Source organism: Canis aureus, chromosome 8, assembly GCF_053574225.1.
Source record: "Canis aureus isolate CA01 chromosome 8, VMU_Caureus_v.1.0, whole genome shotgun sequence".
NCBI classification, from domain to species: Eukaryota; Metazoa; Chordata; class Mammalia; order Carnivora; family Canidae; genus Canis; species Canis aureus.
In genome coordinates this window covers 34,871,398-34,886,025 of record NC_135618.1, presented here as the reverse complement: position 1 = coordinate 34,886,025, position 14,628 = coordinate 34,871,398, and the positions used below count along the sequence as shown (strand labels likewise).

General features: G+C 40.8%; 1 protein-coding gene across 4 annotated transcripts in view; it reads left to right on the top strand.

The window, feature by feature from the left end:
• The first annotated feature begins 528 nt into the window (after window positions 1-528).
• Window positions 529-14,628, top strand: part of WDR47 (WD repeat domain 47) — a 69,012-nt gene continuing 54,912 nt past the window's right edge. Inside the window, exons 1-3 of one of the 4 annotated variants that reach the window (XM_077905715.1) lie at window positions 529-716; window positions 12,655-12,741; window positions 14,200-14,268. The gene's annotated coding sequence lies outside the window, so the exon portion shown is untranslated. Of the gene's footprint in view, window positions 717-12,654; window positions 12,742-13,353; window positions 13,536-14,199; window positions 14,269-14,628 lie in introns of those variants that run through there. The other 3 variants (XM_077905713.1, XM_077905716.1, XM_077905714.1) reach the window with 3 other exon arrangements.

Below are 14,628 nucleotides of genomic sequence, written 5' to 3'. Positions count from 1 at the left end.
ACCTGCGAGTCCGGTTAAGTGTTAAGTAACCGAAAGTGCTCGAAGGCATGTCAGCATCCCAAAAGGAAAAATCAAGAATAGGGCAAATAAAGCTGCTGGAGTTTTCAGGGAGGAAGTGGGGCCTGCCAAAGCGGAGACAGAGGGGAAGGAGGCCCAAGTTATTCCATTAGCCTTTATTAATAAATTGTCGGTAGGAATATTGAGGACTCTAATGCGCTGACGACTCCTCGGCTCCGAGGCGGCGACAGCGCCCTCTGCGCTATTTCGGGACGCGAGGGCCCCGGCAGCGCCCCGGCCGCCGCCTCCCGGCCAATCGGCAGGCCGACCCTCGGGGCGCCGCGGGTCCTCGGAGGCAGGCTCGGCCGCCTGGGCCGCTCCCCGCCTCTCAAGCTTGCGCCCGCCCGGCAGGCTCGCCCTTCGGCTCAGGCACCTGGCTGGCCGCCCCTCGGCGGGGTCCTGAGGCGCCTCGGCGGAGCGCGGTGATTGGCTGCAGCTCGGGACTGAGCTCGGCTCGGCCGCTTGACAACCGCAGTCCGCCGGGCTGAGCCGAGCGGCCCTTCGGGAGGGGCGGGCGCGGAGCAGGCCGGGCCGACCGATGGAGTGACGCGCGGGCGGAGCGGGGAGCGCCGACGCCAGCCCGGGCCCAGACCTCCGCCCTCGCGCTCCAGCTGCAGCCCGGAGCCGGCCGTGCCGGGGCCCCGTCCGGGAGCCCTCAGGTGAGTGACTCCCGGAGGCGGAGGCGGGGTCGGCCGCGCCGCAGCTCGGGTTGCCATGGTCACCGGTCGCCACCTGTCACCACCTGGGCTCCGACTCCGGCCGCCCTCGGCCCGCAGGGCGGCGTGCGCGGCGGGGAGAAGGGTTTCGGGTAGGCTCGGGTGCCGCCTGCCTGGGGGCCGGGGTCGTGGGTGAGGCCCCGCCGCCGGAGGCGGCCCTGGAAGCTGCCGGCCCCTGTTCGGAGGCCGCCGCCCCTGGACCCCACCTTCCGGTCTCGGCCGGCCCGGCTCGGGGGCAGAGCGACGCCCCTCGCGCTGGCGCGGTCGGCGGGGGAGCGGGGGTGGGGCGGCGGGGGGCGGCGACCCGGGAGCGGGCGGCGGCGGCGGGGAGCGGCGGGCGGGCGCAGGCTGAGTGCCCTGTGGCCGCTGCCGAGCGGGAGGGGCTGGCGCTCCGAGCCTTGCGTGCTCGCCCCGCTGCCGGGCAGTGGGACCACCGAGGGGCGTCTGGGCACGCCTGGGCCGCGAGGAGGGGACGAAGCTGCGCGGCGGGCGCGGAGCCGAGCTCGCGTGGGGCAGCTCGGCGCGCCGGGCTTCGGCCTGATCTTACGTCAGTGGTCGTGCAGCAGCCGCTGGGGGTCCGGGCGGGGGTCGGGGCGGGGGCTGCCTGGGCTGGGGACCGGGCTTCGCTGGGGCGGGGGGCGCCTGCGTAGGAGACGCGGGAGCTGCGGAACTCCTAGGGCTCAGCGGGTCCCGCGCACTGGGGAGAAAGGTCGGGGTCAAGCCCTGCGGCGAGGCCTTGGGCTAAGGGGGCGAGGGCAGGAGTAGGCGGGGGCAGCTCTTGACCAGGGGCTGATGTTTTTCTTCTCTATGCCCAGACGTGCAGTCAGTAACCGCGCATGGTAGCTGAGCCGAGCGTTTTTGGCAACTTGGTTCTCTGCATAATGAAAGGAGAAGTCTTTGTTCCACCCAGATTCATAGGTTGTGATCTAACACTTATTTCCCTCCCTTTGTTGTAGACTTCATAGGATGCATCAAGAAGTTAATGGCACAGAAATTAACATGTAGGCTTTAAATATGCTACAAATCTTTTTTTCACAGTAAATCCAAGTAGTTTTTTTTTTTTTTTTTTTTGTCTCCAGTATTGGCATGAGTTGCATTGAAATTTTACTAGAAAGGAGAAACGCCTAAGAGCCCATTTTCCTTTATATGGCATATTCTCGAGATTTCATTTAGGATGAAGATGTAATGAACAATTTTACCTTAGGTTTTAGAGGGTAGATTGCTTCCACACAGCAAAGAAAAATTATTATATAATAAGGGAAAAGAATAGCAATTAAACCATTAATAGTATATTGTCTAGTAAAAAACCCAACACTCAAACTTAGATGTCATTATAAATACATAGTTTTTTGTAAAAAGATTTTAACGTGTTTATCTCTCCCTCCTACTTCCTAATTCTTTTTTCTTTCTCTCTCTTAAGAGCCAGTATTAGGAAAATATCATAAAAGAAAAAGGGTATTATCCTAAGTTCCTAGTTACGTAATTGTGTTCAGCCTCTTTTTCTCTTTGTATTATTGAGTTTATCAGTTACTGAATGGACAGCATGTGATATGGTTGATATATACTACAGTTTAAGAAACACTTCAAAATACATATGAAAAGATGCATTTTTCCTTTGTAGATCAGTAAGCTGGAAATCAGATGGCCTGGATTTAAGTTTCATTTTGCTATTGATTACAATATACTTTGCTATTGAAGACTACTTATCCTACTGTTGAATCCAATATCTAGATCGGTAAAATGGGGATAATACCTATTATTTTAGTCTGGAATGGGCCCTTCCTTAGGTTGAACAAAATAATCTGTTTGAAAGCCCTTTGGAGAAAATTTAAGGCATCTGTTGATTACCTTTTAATAAAGTGGAACATTGGCAAAGATAATTAAAATCCTCTGCATGATCCATTTAGCATTTTGAGGTCCAGGACTTCTTTCTTACAATGACTTTACAGGGCTCACAGGAGCTATTAAAGTGCATCCTTACTCTTTGATGCAAGTTCTTTTATGACCATGGTGACATGGAAAAAGGGTGTTTCCTTCCATATGTGTGCAGTGATTGCTTTCCTGCTTTCAATAAGATGTTCTCAAATTTAGAAAATAAGGCGGTGGATACTCTGACTTGAGATTCATTTGGTATTAAGCAATCCTCAGGGAACCCTGGGTGGCTCAGCGGTTTAGCGCCTGCCTTTCACCCAGGGTGTGATCCTGGAGTCCCGGGATCGAATCCCTCATCAGGCTCCCTGGATGGAGCCTGCTTCTCCCTCTACCTGTGTCTCTGCCTGCATCTCTCTCTCTCTCTTTCTTTCTGTCTCCATGAATAAATAAATAAAATCTTAAAAAGAAATCCTCATTACGGATCATTGCTTCTTGAATAATCAATAAATCATTTAATCCCTTTTATCTATGCTTTTCAAATAGTATTTGTTACAGATAAGCTGCAGTGTGCCTAGTGATAAATCTGTGGTCACCTAACATGGCACTCACTTAAGGAATGTTCATCAATTTCACTTGAAAAGTTGGATAAAAAAATGCTGTTTTTACATTAAAGCACAAAATGATGACATGGAGAATGTAATCACTAATTTCTAAGGTAAATTTCAAAAGCTTCAAAAAAAAAAATTACATCCTTAAGGGCTCCTGAGGATGGTTCAATTGTTCTCTGCCCTTACAGAAAAAAATTTAAGAAGCATTGCCTTAGACTTACTCAGCTAATGAATGGCAAATCACTACATAGCATAGGAAATAAGTTGAATTCCAATTTCTGAAACTTTGACATTAGGTTCATTATCCCGAGTATCCCCTCTTGTTTTCTCCCCATGTAAATGTCAGAATGTTATAGTGGGAAAGTCAAAGGGTTTTAGTCCTATAGACCCTGTCGTCCCTTTCTTCTGCACTTTTTGGTGTATGACCTTAGACGAGTACCTAACATTTCTGAGAATTAGTGTAATCATCTGTGAAATGAAATTATGGAGTTGTAAGAATTTGTAAATACTATATAGGAACAGTATTTAAGAGCCTGGCATAGTAAATGCACAATAAATCTTAGTACCTTTTCCTTTACCATCTTTATATTAAGATATTAACAATCCCTCAGACCTATTCTTAGCAGAAAACCCCATTACTATTGTGAACTTCCATGGCATTTTATTTGTAATTCTTTCATGGTGCTTTTTATATTTTATGCATATTACCTTTGTAAAGAAGACTTGAACCCAGGTCTTCAAACTCCAAATCCAGTGCTGGCTCATGCCTAAGGATACTTTTTTCCCCCCCATGTAGTATTCAGTATCCATTACACTGAATAGCCAAAGCTTATATATTTCAACTGATTTTTCTTCCTTTTTGTTTTGAGTTTATGTTTGTGTGAAAAATTATCCTTAAAAAACGCTACATACTCCCTTATAAACCTTTCTTTCCTGTTTCATATTTTTGTTCACCATAGTAACTCAGTCATTGTATCCCCAGGATGCAACATGGTGCTAGCACTGAGTATCACTCAGATATATATTTTTTCACTTTTATTTTTAAGGGGGGAGAGGGAGAGAGAGAATCTTAAGCAGGTTCCACGTTGGGCACTGAGCTCTGTCTTACAACCCTGAGACCATGACCTGAGCTGAAATCAAGTGTTGGATGCTTAACCAGCTGAGCCACCCAGGCACCCCAATACTCAAATAAATAAATAAATAAATAAATAAATATATATATATATATATATATTTTTTTTATTTATGATAGAGAGAGGCAGAGACACAGGCAGAGGGAGAAGCAGGCTCCATGCACCGGGAGCCCAACGTGGGACTCGATCCCGGGTCTCCAGGATCGTGCCCTGGGCCAAAGGCAGGCGCCAAACCACTGCACCAACCAGGGATCCCTCAAATATATTTTAAACAAATACGGACTTAAAACAAGCATTACCACAGTAGAAGTGTCTTCATATGGCATCTTCAACATACTTGATCTGATCAAGCTTCCCAGTATTTTAAAATTACACCGAAAGGGGCACCTGGGTGGCTCAGTGGTTGAGTGTCTGCCTCCGCTCAGGTTGTGATTCCGGGGTCCTAGGATTGAGTCCTGCATCAGGCTCCCCACAGGGAACCTCCTCCTCCCTCTGCCTATGTCTCTGCCTCTCTCTGTGTGTGTCTCATGAATAAATAAATAAAATCTTAAAAAAGTTACACCTTAAAAAAAAAATATATATATTTTAAAGATTTTTATTTATTCATGAGAAAGGGGGGGGTGGGTAGAGACACACAGGCAGATGGAGAAGCAGGCTCCATGCTGGGAGCCCAACGTGGGACTTGATCCCAAGTCTCCAGGATCAGGCCCTGGGCTGAAGGTGGCGCTAAACGGCTGAGCCACCCGGGCTGCCCTAAAATACATTTTAAAACAATATTTTTAAACTATTTCCTAAAATATATTTTAAAACAATATTTTTAAACTTTTTCCAACTTTTAAACTTTTATACTTTATCTACAGAGCAGTAGCTCTTCCATAGCATGGTATTAGCAGCCCTTTTGACATACTGGTTTTACCATGGATATGAACTCTTAAGGGGAGAAATATGAACTCTTAAGGGGAGAAACTCTTAAGGGGAGAAATATGAACTCTTAAGGGAGAAATATTTATTAAGCACTATTCAGATACTTGCCAGTCTGTCTGGACCTTTATCTTATTTTACAAACCAACACCCTATATTCTATAAATAGAATATATTTATATTCTATAAATAGAACAGTTCTATACAGAAAAAATATATAAACATACTATTAGATACATTTGATACAGATAATGGATGAATTCTATGAAATAAACACATTTCTAAGGCTAAATTTCATGTTTTGTGACTTTTGTTGATGTATTGAAAAAGAAAATAGAATCTTATTTGAGAAAACTTGAAAAACTTCAGTATCCCTGAACTAAAATTGGAGTCCTAATACCCATTTTTTGTTTAACCTTTTTTTTTTTTTAAGATTTTATTTATTTATTCATGGAGACACAGGGAGGAGAGAGAGGCAGAGACCCAGCTGGAGGGAGAAGCAGGCTCCATGCAGGGAGTCCCCTGTGGGACTCAATCCCCGGTCTCCACGATCAGGTCCTGGGCTGAAGGGGTTCTAAACCGCTGAGCCACCCGGGCTGCCCTGGTCTAACCTTTTTAAAATCTAATTTTGAAAGCCTGGAAATTGAATTGAGTTGATTTTCCTTCTAACTTCTAGATAATTTTTAGAAATGAAATTCTGGGAAGTACAAAAACAAGTATCTGAAAAACAGATGTTGATGTAAAGCAACTTTAGGTTTTTGGGTGTGTATATAGTGCCCCATATAGTATAGTGCCCCATCATGGGAAGTGTTAATTTCAGTATATACAGTAGCTGGACATGACCATACCTGGAGTATTGTGTTCTGTTTTGGATGTTTTAAGAGGGAGATTAACACATGTTCAGAGGAAAAGGACTAGAAGACTAGGGGATCGGTAAGCTGTGTGAAGAAAGGTTGAAGCAAATAGGAATATAAACATGATTATTGTCAGATTCAAACGTGAAAGTTTTAAACATAACAAACTTGTATCATTCTGATCCTGAAGACATAACTAGATGAAAGTTACAAGAAAGTAGATTTCAGTTCAGTATGAGGAAAGCAAAATTTTGGGGTGTCGGCGTGGCTCAGTTTAAGCATCCTACTCTTTTTTTTTTTCTTTTTATAAGCATCCTACTCTTGATTTCAGCTCAGGTCATGATCTCTGGGTTGTGAAATGGAGCCCTGCATCAGACTCTGCACTGGTTGTGGGGCCTTCTTAAGATTCTCTTCCCCTCTGCCCTTCCCCACCTTAAAAAAAAAAAAAAAGAAAAGCAAAATTTTGCTACTTGTGAAAAAATTATAGGAGTCGTCCTGTATTGTCTATTACTGAGTGATAAATGATAAGTTACGTTTTCCAAAACATAGTGGCTTAAAACAACAAATATTTATCTTACTGTTTCTGAGGGTCAGGAATCTGGGCATAGCCCTACTTAGTGCCTCTGATTGATTGATTGATTGATTGATTTAAAAATATTTTATTTATTTATTCATGAGAATACACAGAGGGGAGAGAGAGAGAGAGAGAGAGGCAGAGACACAGGCAGAGGGAGAAGCAGGCTCCACGCAGGGAGCCCGATGTGGGACTCCATCCCCAGACTCCAGGATCACGCCCTGGGCTGAAGGTGGCGCTAAACCGCTGAGCCACCCGGGCTGCCCAGCGCCTCTGATTTAGTCTCTCTTAAGGTTGCAGTCAAGCTGCTGAGAGGGGCTGTGGTCTCACCTGAAGATACAAATCAGGGATAAACTTCCAAGCTCAATAACTTGGGCCTATGTTACTGTGGGCTGTTGGACTGAGGGTTTCCATTCTTTGCTTTGCCACTTGGATGTTTCCACAAGGTTGTCTCATGGAATGACTGCTGTCTTCCCCCAGAGTGAGCAGTCTGAGAGAACAGGGCACATGGGTACACTCTCAATATCATCAAATCTTGGAAGTGACATCTCAACATTTTTGCTATGCTTTTGTGTAGAAGTGAGTCACTTAAGTCCAGCCCATATTTAAGGGCCAGTGAGTAATAAAGGTTGTAAACACTAGTAGGGTCATTGGTGACCATCTTAGAGACTCCCTTCCACAGGTGCCTTGTGAGAGGGGTATAAAAATTTTCTGTCATTGGAGGCATTTATGTACAGATTGGCAGACCAACTGTTAAAGGTAAGTATTTGGATATTCTGTACTAAATAGTAGGAGAATGGACTAATGTACCTTCCAACTCAATTCTGTGATAAATATATACAAGCTAAGGATGGAAAACTTTAATAGGTAATTATATAGTATATATTGTACTTTTTTCAGTAGTTAATGTAAAATTTTGGCTTTTTCAGTACATTTTCAACTTTTTGTGACTCTTGATACAGTACATTTCCCTATATGTTTCCAAATGTTGACCTATTGACCCGTTTTTTATGTAGTTCAATTTTTTTTAAGGATTTTATTTATTTATTCATGAGAGGCAGAGACACAGGGAGAAGGAGAAGCAGGCTCCTCTCGAGGAACCCGATGTGGGACTCCATCCCAGAATTTTCTGGGATCACACTCCGAGCCAAAGCTCAACCGCTGAGCCACCCAGGCGTCCCTATGTAGTTCAATTTTTGAAGTATAAACAAATACCTTAAGTTCTGCTTTTTCTCTTTGAAAATAATAAAGTATGTGTGGGAATAAACAAGGACATGAAGGACATTTTTAATCTGTTTTACAAAGACTTTTTATCTTGGTTTTAGTGTGCTAGAAAACTATATTGGAGGTTTCATTATATAATAAAAGATGAAATTGTGTTCTTAGAACATTCTTTTTAGGGATGCCTGGGTGGCTCAGCAATTGAGCTTCTTCCTTTGGCTCAGGGCGTGATCCCATGGTCCTGGGATCGAGTTCTGCATCGGGCTCCCTGCATGGAGCCTGCTTCTTCCTCTGTCTCTCTCTCTCTCTGTCTTTCATGAATAAATAAATAAAATCTTTAAGAAAAAAAAGAGACCATCCCTTTTACCATAAAGGTAAAACAGAAAAAAATAAGGAATATTGTATGAAATTATATGAATATTTTACTTTGACCTTAGGTGATAAAGCGCTAATTTGTGCTTAGAGTTTAGAATTAATTTTTGTTATAAATATTATAAATATTAAGATTATAAACTTTCTATATTTCTGATTTACATCTTTATAGGTTGAAACTCTGCTTAGTAAAAAAAAAATATTTTTTGAAATTTGAATTTTCACCATGAGCTGCTATGATGATTTAAGGAATAAAAATATTTAAAAATCCTTTAATTCTTTTTTTTATAGTTTTATTTTATTTTTTTTAATTTTTATTTATTTATGAGAGAGAGAGAGAGAGAGAGAGAGAGGCAGAGACATAGGCAGAGGGAGAAGCAGGCTCCATGCACTGGGAGCCCGACATGGGATTTGATCCCGGGACTCCAGGATCGCGCCCTGGGCCAAAGGCAGGCACTAAACCACTGCACCACCCAGGGATTCCAAAAATCCTTTAATTCTTTGTTATGATTAACACCTAAGCTTTTGGCTGCAAGTCAGGAGACCTGGAGTTCTTAGCTCTATCTAATGTCACATAAAAATTGTATATCAGGTGGTGGCACTGTTGCTCATTAGTAAGTGGGAATCCCATTTTGAATTGTTTTTTTTTTTTAATTTTTTTATTTATTTATGATAGTCACAGAGAGAGAGGCGCAGAGACATAGGCAGAGGGAGAAGCAGGCTCCATACACCGGGAACCTGATGTGGGATTCGATCCCGGGTCTCCAGGATCGCGCCCTGGGCCAAAGGCAGGCGCCAAACCGCTGCGCCACCCAGGGATCCCTTGAATTGTTTTAAAGAATGGACTCATTTTGGTCTGTCCATTTGGTCTTGAGATCAGTGACACAATCTGTGAGTTTTCTGCCTAGAAGCTGTTTGTTTTGAGACCAGAGAACACAGCAAAGGTCTGGTAGGTCTTAAAGAAATCACCTGAACCATGTTCTAAGCCAGTAAGCTGTAAGTGTATTATTTAAGAATAAAAAAATCTCTACACATTTTGTTTTTCAGTCTAAAATTCTTATTGCCTTAGGGGTGTCTGGGTGGCTCAGTCGGTTAAGCATCCAACTCTTGATCCAACTCTTGATTTTGGCTCTGGTCATCATCTCAGGGTTGTGAGATTGAGCCCTGCTGGGTGTGGAGCCTGCTTAAGATTCCCTTTCCCTCTTCCCCTCTCCTTCTGCCCCATCACCCCTGCTGCCCACTCTCGTGCACGGGCACGTGCTCACTTGCTCTCTCTCAAAATAAATAAAATTCTTATGCCTTAATACTTTTGCTTTTAGTTCTCTAAAAATTATGTTTAGGGATCCCTGGGTGGCGCAGCGGTTTGGCGCCTGCCTTTGGCCCAGGGCGTGATCCTAGAGACCCGGGATCGAATCCCATGTCGGGCTCCTGGCATGGAGCCTGCTTCTCCCTCTGCCTGTGTCTCTGCCTCTCTCTCTCTCTCTGTGTGACTATCATAAATAAATAAAAATTTATAAAAAAAATTATGTTTAGTAGTAAAGCATTTGTTACAACACTGTTAAATTTATCTAGGTTTATCTAGATTTCCCCATATTTGGTGTGGTTTGCATAGGTACTTTAAAAACTGAAGTCCATTTTATTTTATATTTATTTATTTTTAAAAGATTTTATTTATTTATTCATGAGAGACACAGAGAGAGATTGGCAGAGACACAGGCAGAGGGAGAAGCAGGTTCCATGTAGGGAGCCTGATGTGGGACTCGATCCCGGGTCTCCAGGATCACGCCCTGGGCCAAAGGCGGCGCTAAACCGCTGAGCCACCGGAGTTGCCCCCATTTTATTCTTTAAAGATTTTATTTATTTATTCATGAGAGACACAAGGAGAGCGGCAGAACATAGGCTTCTCCTTGGGAAGCCCAGTGTGGGGTGAGACTCGATCCCCAGACCTGGGATCATGCCCTGAGCTGAAGGCAGATGCTCAACTACTGAGCCACCCAGGCATTCCAACTGAAGTCTATTTTATTTTATTTTATTTTATTTTATTTTATTTTATTTTATTTTATTTTATTTTATTTTATTTTTTTATTTTATTTTATTTTATTTATTTTATTTTATTTATTTTATTTTATTTTATTATTTTATTTTATTTATTTTATTTTATTTTATTTATTTTATTTTATTTTTTATTTTATTATTTTTTTAAGATTTATTTATTTATATATGTTAGAGGCAGAGACACAGGCTGAGGGAGAAGCAGGCTCCATGCCGGGAGCTGATGCGGGACTCGATCCCGGGAATCCAGGATCGCGCCCTGGGCCAAAGGCAGGTGCGAAACCACTGAGCCGCCCAGGAATCCCCCTGAAGTCCATTTTAAACTTGAAAATTAAACTCTGGAGTTCTTAGATCTCATTTTTTCTTCTTCTTCTTCTTTTTTTTTTTTTTCTTTTCCTTCCTTCGGGTTCCCTTCCCTGCTGTCAGTTTCAATATTGCTTTTTTGATGACAGTATTCATTTAGATAACATAATTTTAAACTTAAGTGGGGCTTATTAAATGAGTTAAGAAGTGTCTTTTATTAGACCTGGAGAGATTTTTTTTTAAGTTAAAAGTAGTATCTAATTTTATTTTAGTTTCTTACACAGTTGGGCTAATACTTTTTGTCTTTCTAGCTAAAAGTATATGTTTAGAAATCTGGTTAGACTTATTAATGCAGACTTCTGTTTACCTAACCTATTGGAAGTCTATTTACCTACCCTATTAACATTGTTTAATAGAAAAATAATGTGAAAGATCATAAAACTAGGGTCCTCTTTTGGAATAATTTTTAAAAATTATTTCAGTACTATGAAGCTTTTTCATTTTGGCATATTTAGGTGACTCTTTCCATTTTCTTTCCTTGTCTTTGTAAGATATCTTTACTCTTCACTTGCTTGGGAATTAGTGTGATAGAGCAGAAAGCTTTAGAATCTCAGACTATGTTTCTAATCTTGCTCTAGGATTATGACCTTTGACTACTGTATTTCTTTTCTTTTCTACACTTTCTCCTTTTCTCTTTCTCTCTCTTTGCTTGTTCTCTCTGTATCTGTATGTCTATCTGTCTGTCAGCCAGAAATTCTAATTTTCATTGCTACAAAGCTTAGGATATGAATTGGGGGAAGGGGAGACAATTTCTTGTCTGGCTACCAAGATAAGGCAGCCCAGATGTTTAAGGAAAAAATGAAGAGTTCAAGTTGCTCAAATGTTCAAGGAACTAATGAAAAATTGATCTAAAGATTAGCCATATATATGATTAATATAATAAAGATAAATTACATATATAAATTATGTAAAATTGCCTTCCCTTTGTTTTGCTACCCTGCTAAATAGATGTCCTCTGGTACTTGTTAAAGATTTCCTGGTTGGTGTCCACATGGATGCTGATATCAGAATAAATGTCTTTACACACTGTTGAAAGAAGTATTTAGCTGCTTATGAAATACATGTTTAGTCTTAATGTAAATACTGGGTTAAATTTTTTTTTAGTTTATTTAAGTAATCTCTACACCCAGTGTAGATGTAGATGTAGGGCTTGAACTCGCAACCCTGACATCAAGGGTTGCATGCTCTTCTGATTCAGGTGCCCCAGATAGTGGGTTAATTTCTTAAATTTACAAAGCCAAGTGTCTTCATCTGTAAAATGGGGATGAAACTGCCTATCCCATAAGATTGTTATAAGGATCAATTAAACAATATAAGTAAAGATCTTAGAATAGTACCCAATAGTTTTTGCATTGTAAACATAGCAGTTAATCCTATCTTTGGAATCCTATTCTAGTTGTTACATTGATGTAGAAGAGAACCTTTGAGATCTAATCCTTTAATTTTTTCATAGTTTTTTTCTTTTTAAAATTAAAAATTGTATTCATACAAGAAATGTGTGTGAAAATATACAAGTAATGCACAAATATGTATTGTTTGTAAACCATTCTGATGTTACAAATGATAAAGAGTAAAACAATCCCCCTTCAATCCTTTTGCATTCCTAGCTTAATGCCTTGTATCCAATACCATTCCTGTCTTCAGAGGTAACCATTCTGAACAGTTTGATATGTATCCCACTAGACCTTTCTTTGTTATTTATTTAGACACAGAGATACTATGTCCTCCCTTTAAAAAAAATAAGTGGACCTATTTATATTCATTCAGCAAATATTTATTGATAGTTATATTGTTCTGTGATGTGCCTTTGCTTTGTGAGAATGCATTTGTATTCTGTATTAATGAATTTACCATAATTTAACAATTCTATTGATGAGAGCTCAGTTCATTTCTAATTTTTCTCTATTACAGGCAGATCTTCAAGGAACATCATTGTATATGTATCTTTGTGTATATTTGCAAGTACTTTTTCAGGATAGGTTTCTAGAAGTGGAATTGGTGAGTCAGAGTATAAACATTTAAAATTTTTGTAGATAAAAATTCTATGCTTTCAGATTCTCTTTCAAAAAGTTTGTCCCAGGGATCCCTGGGTGGCACAGCGGTTTGGCGCCTGCCTTTGGCCCGGGGCGCGATCCTGGAGACCCGGGATCGAATCCCACGTCGGGCTCCCTGCATGGAGCCTGCTTCTCCCTCTGCCTGTGTCTCTGCCTCTCTGTCTCTCTCTGTGTGGCTATCATGAATAAATAAATAAAATCTTTACAAAAAAAAAAGGTTTGTCCCAACTTACATTCTTAATATGTGAAAGGGCATTTACCCCCACTCTTGCCAGGTCTGGATATCAGGTCTTTTTTTGCAAAACTAGTAGGCCATAAATTATATCTTATTTTAATAACGCTAGTGACATTGAACATCTTATCATAAATTTATTGGTCTTTTTGTCGTTCTGTGAGCTGTCTGTAGTCTTTGCTCATTGTTCAACCAGAATTTTGGAGGCTATTTGAAGATGCTATTTATATGTTCTCAGTGGTAATCACTTAACCTTTTATGTGTGTTATATTTATTCCTAGTTTGTCTTTTGTCCTTTTTTTTTAAGATTTATTTATTTACTTGAGAGAGAGAGTGGAAAGGGGTGGAAGGAGAGAGAGACAGAGAGAGAAAGAGAGAGAGAGAGAAAATCTCAAGCAGACTTCCTGCTGAGAGCAGAGTCCAATGCCCAGCATCAATCTCATGGCCGGAGACCATGACCTGAGCTGAAACCAAGAGTCAGACACTTAACTCACTATGCCACCAAGGTGCCCTTGTCTTTTGTCTTCTTTAACTTACTTATGGCAACTTCTATTAAAAATGGAAGGTTTATAGTTTACATTTTGCTAAATTTGACAGTTCTCTTTCTTTACATTTTCTGGGTTATGGGACTTAATTGTATAGTCTAAGTCAAAAATACTTTTTTTTTTTTGTTTATCTTAGAAATTTTCAGTTCTTCAGCAATTAACTATATTTTTAAAATTCTTGTGGATTTGAATATGGAAAGAACACAACTACTTTAATCTCATAAAGATTGAAATATTTGAATCAGATCTGAGAAGAGGTCTTGTGTTATAAAAAAAATTACAAATCATTCTCAAATTTGTTCTTTATATTCATTATATTACTAATTCCTTCCAGTTACTTGCAATTAGAATTCTGAAGTAATTTGTAATGGGAAATTCATTACTTATGTTTCATATTATTATTTAAAATTTTTTTGAATAGGTGATATTTGTATATGGTACAAAACTCAAAAGGTACAAAAGGGTATGTAGTGGAATGTCTTCCTCCTGTTCCTCTTCTTTAATTATCCAGTTTTCCTTTGATACAATCATCTTTATCAATTTTTTTGTCTTTTATCCCCCAGAGATATTTTATGCATATATACAACATATAGTTTATGGTAATTGAATTCTTTTCTTTTTATAGCTATATTAAGCTGTACCTGCTTTAGAGATAATTTGGTCTTTAGGCCAAAATTATTCACAGTTCCAGAAGGTAAATTAGAATAATTGATGAATAGAGAACAGCTGTCAACAGTAAGAAGGGCTACAGGCTGGGATCCCTGGGTGGCGCAGCGGTTTAAGGTCTGCCTTTGGCCCAGGGCGCGATCCTGAAGACCCGGGATCGAATCCCACATCGGGCTCCCAGTGCATGGAGCCTGCTTCTCCTTCTGCCTGTGTCTCTGCTTCTCTCTCTCTCTGTGTGACTATAATAAATAAATAAAAATTAAAAAAAAAAGAAGGGCTACAGGCTACATTCATGTTATAAACTTTAGCTGATAAGCAGACATTACAGAGTTTTGCAGGTAGAAGGACTTTTGTTTGCATATATGATTTATTTATTTATTTATTTATT